Below are 9,799 nucleotides of genomic sequence, written 5' to 3' on the forward strand. Positions count from 1 at the left end.
GGATTGTTAAAAATCAGGACTGTCCCGCCAAAAGCGGGATGTCTGGCCACCTTACCATACACTGAGACAGGTGCCAAAGAAAACAGGGATTTACAATCCAGGGCAGCGACTCTTAATATAGGATCCTTGGACCTCTTGGACCTGTGCCCCAGAACTGACTTGCCCTGGCTCCCACAGGCCTCCTGAACATGGCCTTCATTCCCAGTGGAGCCCATCTCTGTCCCATGGAACCAGCCCTGTGCCTCTGCAGTGCCATGGTCTTGTTTCGTCATCCCTCTGCCTGTGATAAGTCCTTTTGCGCCTGTCCTACCCTTGATGTAAAGGTCCCCTCACCCCACCCCAACCTCCCAGAAGCTGCCTCTGACCTTCCAGCCTGGAGTGGGGGAATCGGGTGCCCCTCCTCTAGCATTCCACGGCTGTACATGCAAAGGATATCAAATCACCTATCACGACATCTTGTGGTTTCTGATTTGTGGAGTTCCTGGGGATCTGTGTGTTTCCTTCTTGAATTCCTAGCACCTATCATATTGTAAAATTAAACGAACCCCTGTCCACTTGACAGGGACCATTAACCTCACAGCCAAGGCCAGCCCTATAGCGCACAGTCCCACTCTGACACACGTGGGTTTCCCTGAGTCAAAATTGATTCCGTGGTAATTTGGGGGTGTTCATTTTTGGTTTTGTTTTTAAAGAGCGGGGGAGTAACTTTCATCCTAGCTAGTCCCCGAAGACCCTCCCCTCTCCCCACCGCAAGGTGCTGAGCTGCATCCTCGGGTGCTGCTCTGAGCCTTGCTCCCATCAGAAGGGCTCCCAGAATCTTGCTGCAGCACACCAAACAGTTCGAACGACCCGGGTCAACCCAAGCTCATCTTGGCCAAGTGGTCTTGGTATAGATTGTACCTCTTCTCTGAAAGGGTCAGCTCCATCTCCTAACACTGCCTGCTTGGGCCACTTCCCCCATTTTAATGCACGAGGACGTATAACAAGGGGCTCGGCAGGTCCATCGGTTTAGCCTCGCTGCTAACGGAGAGGTGAGGCGAGTGGTTTAAAGCCACTCTTTGTCTCTGCAGGCGAGAGACCTGGTGATCTGTTTCCAAAAAGATTAAAGCCACCAAAACCCTGCAGGGCACGCTGTGCTTTGTCACCGGGGGTCACGATGACTCCGCATTACCAACAACAGGCAGTAAAAACACAGAGTGTCAGAGCACAGGATACAGAATCAGAGGGCCAAGATCAAATCCTCACACTGTCACTTGCTGATGTGAAACCTTGAGCCAATTGCTTAACCCCCTGGTGCGTCCGTTTCCACATCTGTAGAATGGGGTGATCATGAGAGCACTCATAGAGGTGACAATAGCAAGCCAGGTACTCAACCAGGCTCATGGCTTATTCATGCCTGTGGCATGGAAGTTAACATGAATTAACAAATGGGACCCAGGCTCTGAGCTTCTCCGTGTCCCTGACCTGCTATAACTGCTAGGATTTCTGCCCCAGCAGGTCTACCCAGTCAACAGGCCCTGACTTATCCCATCCACCTCCACTCTCCTTCTGCAGCTGAAGCAACGCTACTCCGAGATGCATATACCACACAACCACATGACTCAATTAAAGCGCAAGGCCAGAATGAGCACTGGCTACTTGGGCTCCATGAGAATGGGACCAGACGTGCATCTCTTTCCTCTTCGCACACAAAGAAGAACGTATATGATTATATGCTAATTTCAAGGTTGGAGAATTTATTTGCTCATTGAATATTCCTCATTTCTCTCTTCTTGTCTCTCTCTGCAGTGTTAAATGGGCCTGTGGGTATCTGTAACTCTACTTAACAAATTAGAAGATAATATACAAACATGATAAAACATTCAAACAGACCTTTAACCTGACACCCACAAAGGCAAACCTTATGATAATGCCCCTGTGTATCCTTCCGGAAGTCCTTAATTATGGGTTTAGGGAATGGCTGCGAATGCCCTGAAGCTATACAAAAAACATTAAATGTTTATGGTTTTTTTCTTTTCTTTCTTGAGAGAGGTTCCATGGCTGTAATCAGACTCTCAAAGGGAACTGTGGCTTCAACAAGGGTGAGGACCACTGAATCACAGAGACCCCAAACAGCAATAACTGAAGTTGAACGAAGCTACACAGAACCCAGAAAATGTCTCCCAGGAAGGACTAAGAGGATCTACGTTAGGAGCTGAGTACCAAAACTCACAGTCATCCAGACTCATGGTGACCCTCCAGGGCAGAGTAGGACAGGCCCAGGGGGGTTTCCAAAATGATCATCTTTACAGCATCAGACTGCCAGATCTGTCTCCCTCACGGTGGCTGGTGGGTTGGTACCGCTGACCTTGCAATTAGCAGCCTGAGACTGCGCATCACCAGGGCTGCTTGGGTGCTGGTTATATACCAGGTTCATCTCTATAAAGGACCTCCTTTGGGGGTATGGCTTCATTACAAACAATTCAGAAGGATTTGCTCCTCAGTAACCCTCTAAGGTAGCTTTAGGTACTAATCGAATGTTATTACACTTCCAGCGGGAGAATGCCCACACTGAGAGGACCACACAGTGCAGGGAGGCCTCTCTGAAGGTTTGGGAAAGGCCCTCTGGGTACCTCCTGCCAGGTTCCATGTCAGACTGCTCAGCTCTCCATCGTTTCGAGGCCACAAGGGCTGATGGGAGCTTCTGGTGGTGACAGAGAGTGGAAAGTTGGTTGGTTTTTCCCACCGTAGTTCACAGTCTGAACATCTGCCGGGATGTGTCCCTTCTGCTGATTATTGACACAGCACTCACTCTGGGTTCTGTGTCAAGCTTTCCGGACCCCCCCGCAAAAAAAAAAAAAAAAGCAATAGGGTGATTCATTGACCTCAGGCAACTTGAAACTTCAAAAATAATTATTCAAAGGTGGCGATTCAGGTTGCCATAGCAAAAGGTCTCTGTCCAGTTCAAAGGCAACCCAACAGGAACAAATGATTCCCATTAAAACCAAGGACGGGCTGTGGGTAGAAGCGCTACATTCTTAGGGAAATTCATCATAATGTGGTAATCCACTTCCATCTCAAAGAGTGAAAAACACCAACCAGCAAAGTCCTTGAGCAAAGCTTCAAGTACTAAGCAGAGGAAGAGTAAGATTCCTCGGGGCGCCTGCTCCCGTGTAAAGAGTTACTATCTCGGAAACCCTCGGCGGCAGTTCTGCCCTGTCCTATCTAGCCAGTCTCTTTAGTCAGGATGGCTGCGCGCTCGGAGCTCAGAGCCATTGTTTTTAATGGGTTGCTATAAGCCCTGGTGGTGCAGTAGATAAAGCGCTCAACTTTAAGCAAAAGATTGACAGGCCAAACCCATCAGCAGGTCCCCAGAAGAAAGGTGTGGCAGTCTGTCTCGGTAAAGGTGTCCAGCCTTGGAAACCGTGGGGCAGGACTACTCTGTCCTACAGAGTCACTGTGAGTTGAATCCAGTATATGGCAATGAGGCTGGTTTGGGTTTGGTTACTGGGTGGTTCAGAGGCAGATTAGGCTCCATAGCAATGGGTCCCCTGCACCCCATGCCCACTGTAGTATTCCCTTTCCCATCTCAATAGCTCCAGCTCTTTCTGTCATCCCGTGTTTCCTCTGTCTGCTTAAGCTGAGGCTTGATCAGAAGCGAGTGGGAGAGGGGAAGAACACATTGGACCAGACATAGCTAATAAGCCAGTAAACACAAATATCCATCCCAGAGCCCTAGGAACCAAGCCCTTATGAGGGCCCAGTAAAACTATCAAGGCTCTGAATTCCAGCCTCAGTTTACACATGGCCTGACCTTGACAGCTGATCACCACTTGGGGCCTCGGATTCCTTATCTGCAAAACAAGGTTAACAGCCTCCATTGATCTGAAGACTAGGTGAGGGTGACTGTTATTAAAAGACGCTTCAGGGTAGACAATGCTTATCTAACCGGCAGCTACAAGTAGCCCCAAATACCGTGAGAGCACACCCTCTAGGCTAGGGCTAGGTTTAGGGCGAATTCCGCCTCGAAGTCTGAGCAAAATGTCCTTGCGCCTTTTTGTTGTATATCAAAAAAGGTATACGAATTTGGGATTCTGCTCCAAAATAGATCTGTGATTGCTTTCATATAGGAAGAAGCATAGCTCTACAGACAAATTAGATGGAAACAAAGGAGCGGCTGTTGCATAAGGAAGGGAACTGGCTACAGGACACCACAAGAGGCTGGTGGAGCCCAACTTGACGGCATGCGTTAAACTCTCCCTTGCTTTCAGAGAAAAATGATCCCTAACCAAATGGAACAACATTTAGGCGTGAAAACTCATAGATGCCCTTGAGCCAGTGAGGGGGTGTGTACCCCCAGGTCAGACTTACTCAGACGGCAGGGGTTGTGACTTTAGCCAGACAGGGCTGTGGGAAGTTAGCTGGTCTTGAGCCGACTGCTCTTCCCTGCCCACTTCCTCTCCTGATTTTCACCTCTCTATTGCCTAGAAAATACAGGCGAGGCTTTCTACTCCCATAAAGAATGATAGACTAAGAAACTCACAAGGGCAATTGTACCCAGTCCCGGTGAGTCAGACTCCACTCGAAGGCAGTGAGTGAGTGAGTGGTGAGTTAGAGTGGCCTCGAACAAGGGCAGTGATTGGGTGTTTTTGGTTTGGGTTGTCTGAGAATACAACTTCCAACTCTGATGATTTTTCTGGAACATACAAAATAAGGTCACCAATGCTATTCCAAGGAGCCCCGGTGATGTTCTGAGGTAGCATGCAATGGCCTGCTAACTGCAAAGTCAGTGGTTCAAACCCACCAGGCACTCCGTGTGCAAAAGCGGAGGCTCTCTGCTCTGTAAAGATTTACCGTCTAGGAACCCCTCTATGTGGGGTGGCAGTGAGTCACAATTGACTCATTGGCAGTAGGAGCATTAACTGAGCAGTCTGGCATTTCATATGATCCTGGCTACCAAAAGAATAACTTACAATGTCAGGGGCCGGTGGAGTCCTAGACTCGATGGCCCTTGAAAGAAGGGGACCCCGTCCATCCTTCCCTGTCAGCTCCATGGGGGACACGTCCTTTCAGTTCTCCACATTCAGCGAAAGGTGTGGATCACTGAGAACTCACAATGTTCAAAACAGCTCACAGGAGACTTGCAACAAATTGGGGGGGTGGGGCACTTAAAGTGAGACCAAGTATTAAAAACCAATAGCTTCTTTGGCCCCGGAAGTCTCCAGCTGGTCAAAGCCACAACAAAACAGCGAGCATCGATGGCCGACCTTCAGTAACAGATTGTCAGGGTCCGAGCATTGTTTTATCCGGGACCCAACAATGAGGTTGTAAGTTAAGGTTTTTTAAAGAGAGAAGGAAAAAAAACAAGTAAACCTTAGCCAAGTCAGCCTGAGGCAGATCCAGAGAACTCAGTCTTTCCTTAACGTCCAGGCCCAGCACAGCGCCTGGCACAGGTGTGTAATTCACTGCTGTCTTCTGACTGGGCGTCCTAAGCGGTATACAGTGGTCTTTCTGGAATGCTTGTCCCCAGAAGCCAGTCCCTGGCCGGATGAGGGCTCCCAGACCACACCCCATTACCCTTCTGGGTGCAGCACGCTTGCAAGGAACTCCCGGGCCTGGGGCACCCCCTCGCCCAGCACCCCCCTCCTCCAGGGCCGGCAGCTCCTTACCGATCGGTGACGGGCAGCGGTGCAGAGCCTTGTCCTCCGAAGTCACACACCCTCCTCCGGGCTGAACGGGGGTTTTATCCCGGCCGGGCCGGCCCACTTTGGGGTGGAGACGGAGTCCGAGGTCTTGTCCCTGTGCCCACGGGACCGGAAAATCCCTCCCAGGGCGAAGCGCACCTGGCGCCTCCCGCCCGGAACCGGGCCGCAGCTCTGGGCTGGGGGTAGACCCGCGGGGGGCTCCTCACACCTGCGGCCAGGTCTGCCTGGCACGCTTCCTTCCCGGGCCGCCCAGTCGCTCCGTCCCGCAGAAGCGAGGAAGTTTGACTTTAGGGTGCTGGGCCACCCACCCCGAGTGCGCATGCGCAGATCATTCCCTAACCGCGCCCAGCGCCCAGCTCCGGGTGGGGCGCTGGTGTCCCGCTGCAAATCCGAGCTTCCTCCCCGGGAGTTGCACCCCCACCCGCCACCCGCCACTCGCCACCTCGCCCTCCACCCCCAGCTCCCACCCAAGCTCTTGGCCCGCAAAGGAGAAAAAGAAAGCGCATTTCCGTGTCCCCTTTCACACTGAAACGTGCATTCCAAAAACTTTCCAGCGCTCCCGCTCCCTTCCCGGAAAATGGCTTTTCATGTACGCACTTAGGTGCTCAGCACGCAGGGCCTCTTTGAGAAGAAGACTCTGGTTTTCTCTCCACCGATGCTTGATTATGGGTCTCTATGAAGCCGGTACCAGCAGGTGTGTGTTACCTGCCACTACAGTGGTGTCGTGGTCATGCGTTGGGCGGCGATCCACAGGGTTGACAGTTCGAAACCTCCAGCAGTTCTTTGGGAGAGAGCCTGGGTTTTCTACTCCCATAAACAGTTACAGCCCTGGAAACCCAGGGGTGGGTTGGGGTGGGTGGGGCACTGTGAGTCAGCACTGACTCGATGGCAGTGAGTTTGATTTCTGTGTGTGTGTGTGTGTGTGTGTGTGTGTGTGTGTGTGTGTGTGTGTGTGTGTGTGTGTGTGTGTGTGTGTGTGTGTGTGTGAGATTGGAAGTCAGGGAGCCCTGGTAGCATCGTGGTTACACATGAAAAGACCAGGTTTTGTGTTCAGCGATCTGAGAAGTCAGCGATCTAATAAAAACGCTGCGCCCTTGGCGTCACTGTGTGTCTAAGAGAACAACCGCAAAGCCATAGGAGTCCACGGAGACTGTGGTTAATTCACTTCCCTCCTTTCCCTGGCTAATTTTAAGAAAAGGCAAGTTACAGCAGTTAAGATTAGAGACCCTTACACCTAGGTGGTACAAAGGCTAAGCACTGGATTACTGGCTTATTTAAAGGGTAAGCAATAGAATAAAATTAAATAAGGATAACTCATTTCCTCAGAGTGGGAAACATTTGCATCCCTTAAAAATAACAAAAGCACTTAGATGTATATACATATCCATACATCCGTCCTCAAACTCACTGCTGACTGACAGCCACCCTATAGGACAGGGTAGAACTAACCCTATGGGTCGTGGTTTCAAACTGCAGACCTTGCAGTTAGCAGCCCAGCTCCAAGCCACCAGTCAAACCAAAAAGCTGACGTGGAAAAAGCATGTACCGCTGAGAGTGAGTCACAAGTTGAGTCTCCCCTCTCCAAAGAAAGGCCCTCTGATGAGTTTGAGGGCTAACTTTTATGGAGCGTAAAATAAAGTCACCCACTACTTGCCATTGAGTCAATTCTGACTCACAGTGACCCCAGGTGCGTCAGAGTAGACTGCCCTCTGTTCTTCAACAGCTGATGTTTCAGTAGTAGGTCACCAGGTCTTTCTTCCAAGGTAGCTCTGCGTGGATTCAAACCACCAACCTTTCAGTTAGCAGTTGAGCACGAACAAACAACCAGGGATAAATTCATAGGTTCTTCCTGCTCCAGCACTCCTGTGGGATCAGTAGAAACTTTGCTCGGCTTCCTCCTCTGCTCACTCCCACCTCTTTCATCTACTTAACAGCTTTCTCGAGAGAATGCTCCCTCCTTAAGGCACTTGCTCGGCCTTCTGCTTCTAGGGAGCATGGTCTAAGGGTATTTAAAAAATTAATGTCGTTGTTGAAATTAGAGACTCGAAGAAGCCTTTCAATTAAAGATAGGAAAATTAACCTCTGAATTTCCCCCTGTTCCCTCTAGACATTCCATGAAAGCGATAGTCGTTTGCTTATTATTTTTTAAAATTCTTGCAGGGGCAGAGAAAACAGCATTTTGGACTCTGGAAACGACAGGACGTCATTGACGAGTGGCCCTGAGGAAGCTGACTCCTAAAGCCAGGCGAGGGGAAGGCAGACAGGCAGCATCATTTATCCCGTAGACCTCCTCCAGATACAGGGACACTTGTCTCTCAGGAACTCCAGACAGTGGTGTAGGGACAGGAGTCAATGGTCCCCAAAGGACCACACTTCAGTTGAACAGGCACTTCCAGTGTGTCCCTCCCCCCCACAGACAGCCAGGGCCCACGGCATAACCAGAGGCATTCTAAATGCTTCCTCCTCCATCCTAACGGAATACACGCACTTAGCCAAGAGCCCCAAGTTTCTGGAATGCGTTCCAGCAGGCGGGTGTCATAGTGTCAGTGGGGTCCCACCTCATTTCAAGCTTGACAAGGGCTTCCCCAGCATGACCCCTGCGGCAGACACTTTCCCGTGCAGCCAGCCACCAATGTGCCGCTGTAAGCAGTTCTGCGTCTGGGTCCGTAAGCCACTCCTTCCCCCATGCAATTAAAATGATGGCTCTCCGATAAGTCCTGAGTTCTTCCATCTCTCAGCACCTATATATATAGAGAGAGTCTCTCCTCCTCTTGGGGTTGAGTTCCAACAACTGGGTGAGTCTGAAAAGGAGGATTTGTCTTCGGTGTGTAAAAAAAAACCCCAATCAGGCTGCTCCTCCGTGCTGCACAGCTGCCACCGACCCCACTGTTAGGGCCCGAGATGGAAGCCTATTCTCCAGAGAGGAAACAGCGAGCTTAGGCATGGAGGCTCACCAGGTACCCTCACTGCCTAGGCCAGGATCCCAAAACATAGTGACTTAAAGCAGCATCCCCGTGGCGCTATTGTAGGTCACTACGCTTTGGGATGTTGCTGAGGCCAGCTTAGAAAACCATAATGCTTTGACTTTACTTCACTGTTTTGGGACAGGGCTGGGAGGGACAATTCTTCTGTCCCATGCGGCATCAACAAGCCTCTGGGTATTACTCAGCTGGCACACAGGCTCCTCTGGAGGCTTAATGCACATACCTGGGATTTGTGCAGAGGGAGCTGGGAGGCTGGCCTCAGCTGTCATGATCCATCTGCATGTGTCCATCTGCATGTGTCCTCTCTGGTAAGGGCAATCTTGGAGTAGGTAGTCAAACTTCTGACACAGAAGCTCGGGGCTCTCAAGAGGATTCCCAGACCCCAGGCAGAGGCTCCTAGGCCTGGATACCCCTGAACAATATTTCTAGCACACTCTCTAAACCACACACACGAATCACTAATAGCAGCCCAGGTTGCAAGCAAGAGGAACTAGGTCCCTGAATGGGAGGTGTAGCCCATTTGGAACCACCGGTAATCTACCATGCAGGGCTGAGCGAATTGCCTGGCAAATTGAGACTCCGATGAAACTTCGTGTGAATTTTGCGCTGTTGAATAGTCTCCCTTCATGTGCCTCCCACAACATTGGTGGCCAGGATCGGTCAGTTTGGTCAGTTTGGGATACTCTTTTCAGTGGAATCTGAGAGGAAAGCCCTAAAGATGCTGTCAGCAGTTATTCCGCACAAAGGAGCCCAGCTAGAACACCCTGTTAGCGAATGTTTTAATGCTGTTGCTGGGTTTGCTAGTTGATGATGCACAGAGGGAGTGGATGCGTAGAGACAATAACGGATGGTTTCTTGGCGACGCGGAGGTGGGTGAGGGGGGGAAGACTGAGGAGGTTTGGGGAGCAAACAATGAATCTGGGAGGGAGGGGGAAGCGTAGAGCTGATTGTAATGATGTATTTGCAACTCTTTCAAAAAGCAATTTAACCGTGGAAGAGCATGATCAAGAAAACTACTAAAAAGAAAGGAAACTAGACCAGTGGTTACCATGGATAAAGGACAAAGAGTTGTTGCTTAGGGGGCATTGAGTTTATGTTAATGGTAGTGGAATAATTTGGAAAAAGGTATCC

General features: G+C 50.5%; 1 protein-coding gene across 1 annotated transcript in view; it reads right to left on the reverse strand.

Moving 5' to 3' along the window:
* ANXA4 (annexin A4) overlaps positions 1-5,950 on the reverse strand; it is a 54,646-nt gene extending 48,696 nt beyond the window's left edge. The window contains exon 1 of the mRNA XM_045294128.1: positions 5,649-5,950. The gene's annotated coding sequence lies outside the window, so the exon portion shown is untranslated. The remainder of the gene's footprint in view (positions 1-5,648) is intronic.
* Between the last annotated feature and the right edge of the window lie 3,849 nt (positions 5,951-9,799).

Source organism: Echinops telfairi, unplaced genomic scaffold (genome assembly GCF_000313985.2).
Source record: "Echinops telfairi isolate 266 unplaced genomic scaffold, ASM31398v2 ScPeMD7_2573;HRSCAF=3158, whole genome shotgun sequence".
Classification (NCBI taxonomy): domain Eukaryota; kingdom Metazoa; phylum Chordata; class Mammalia; order Afrosoricida; family Tenrecidae; genus Echinops; species Echinops telfairi.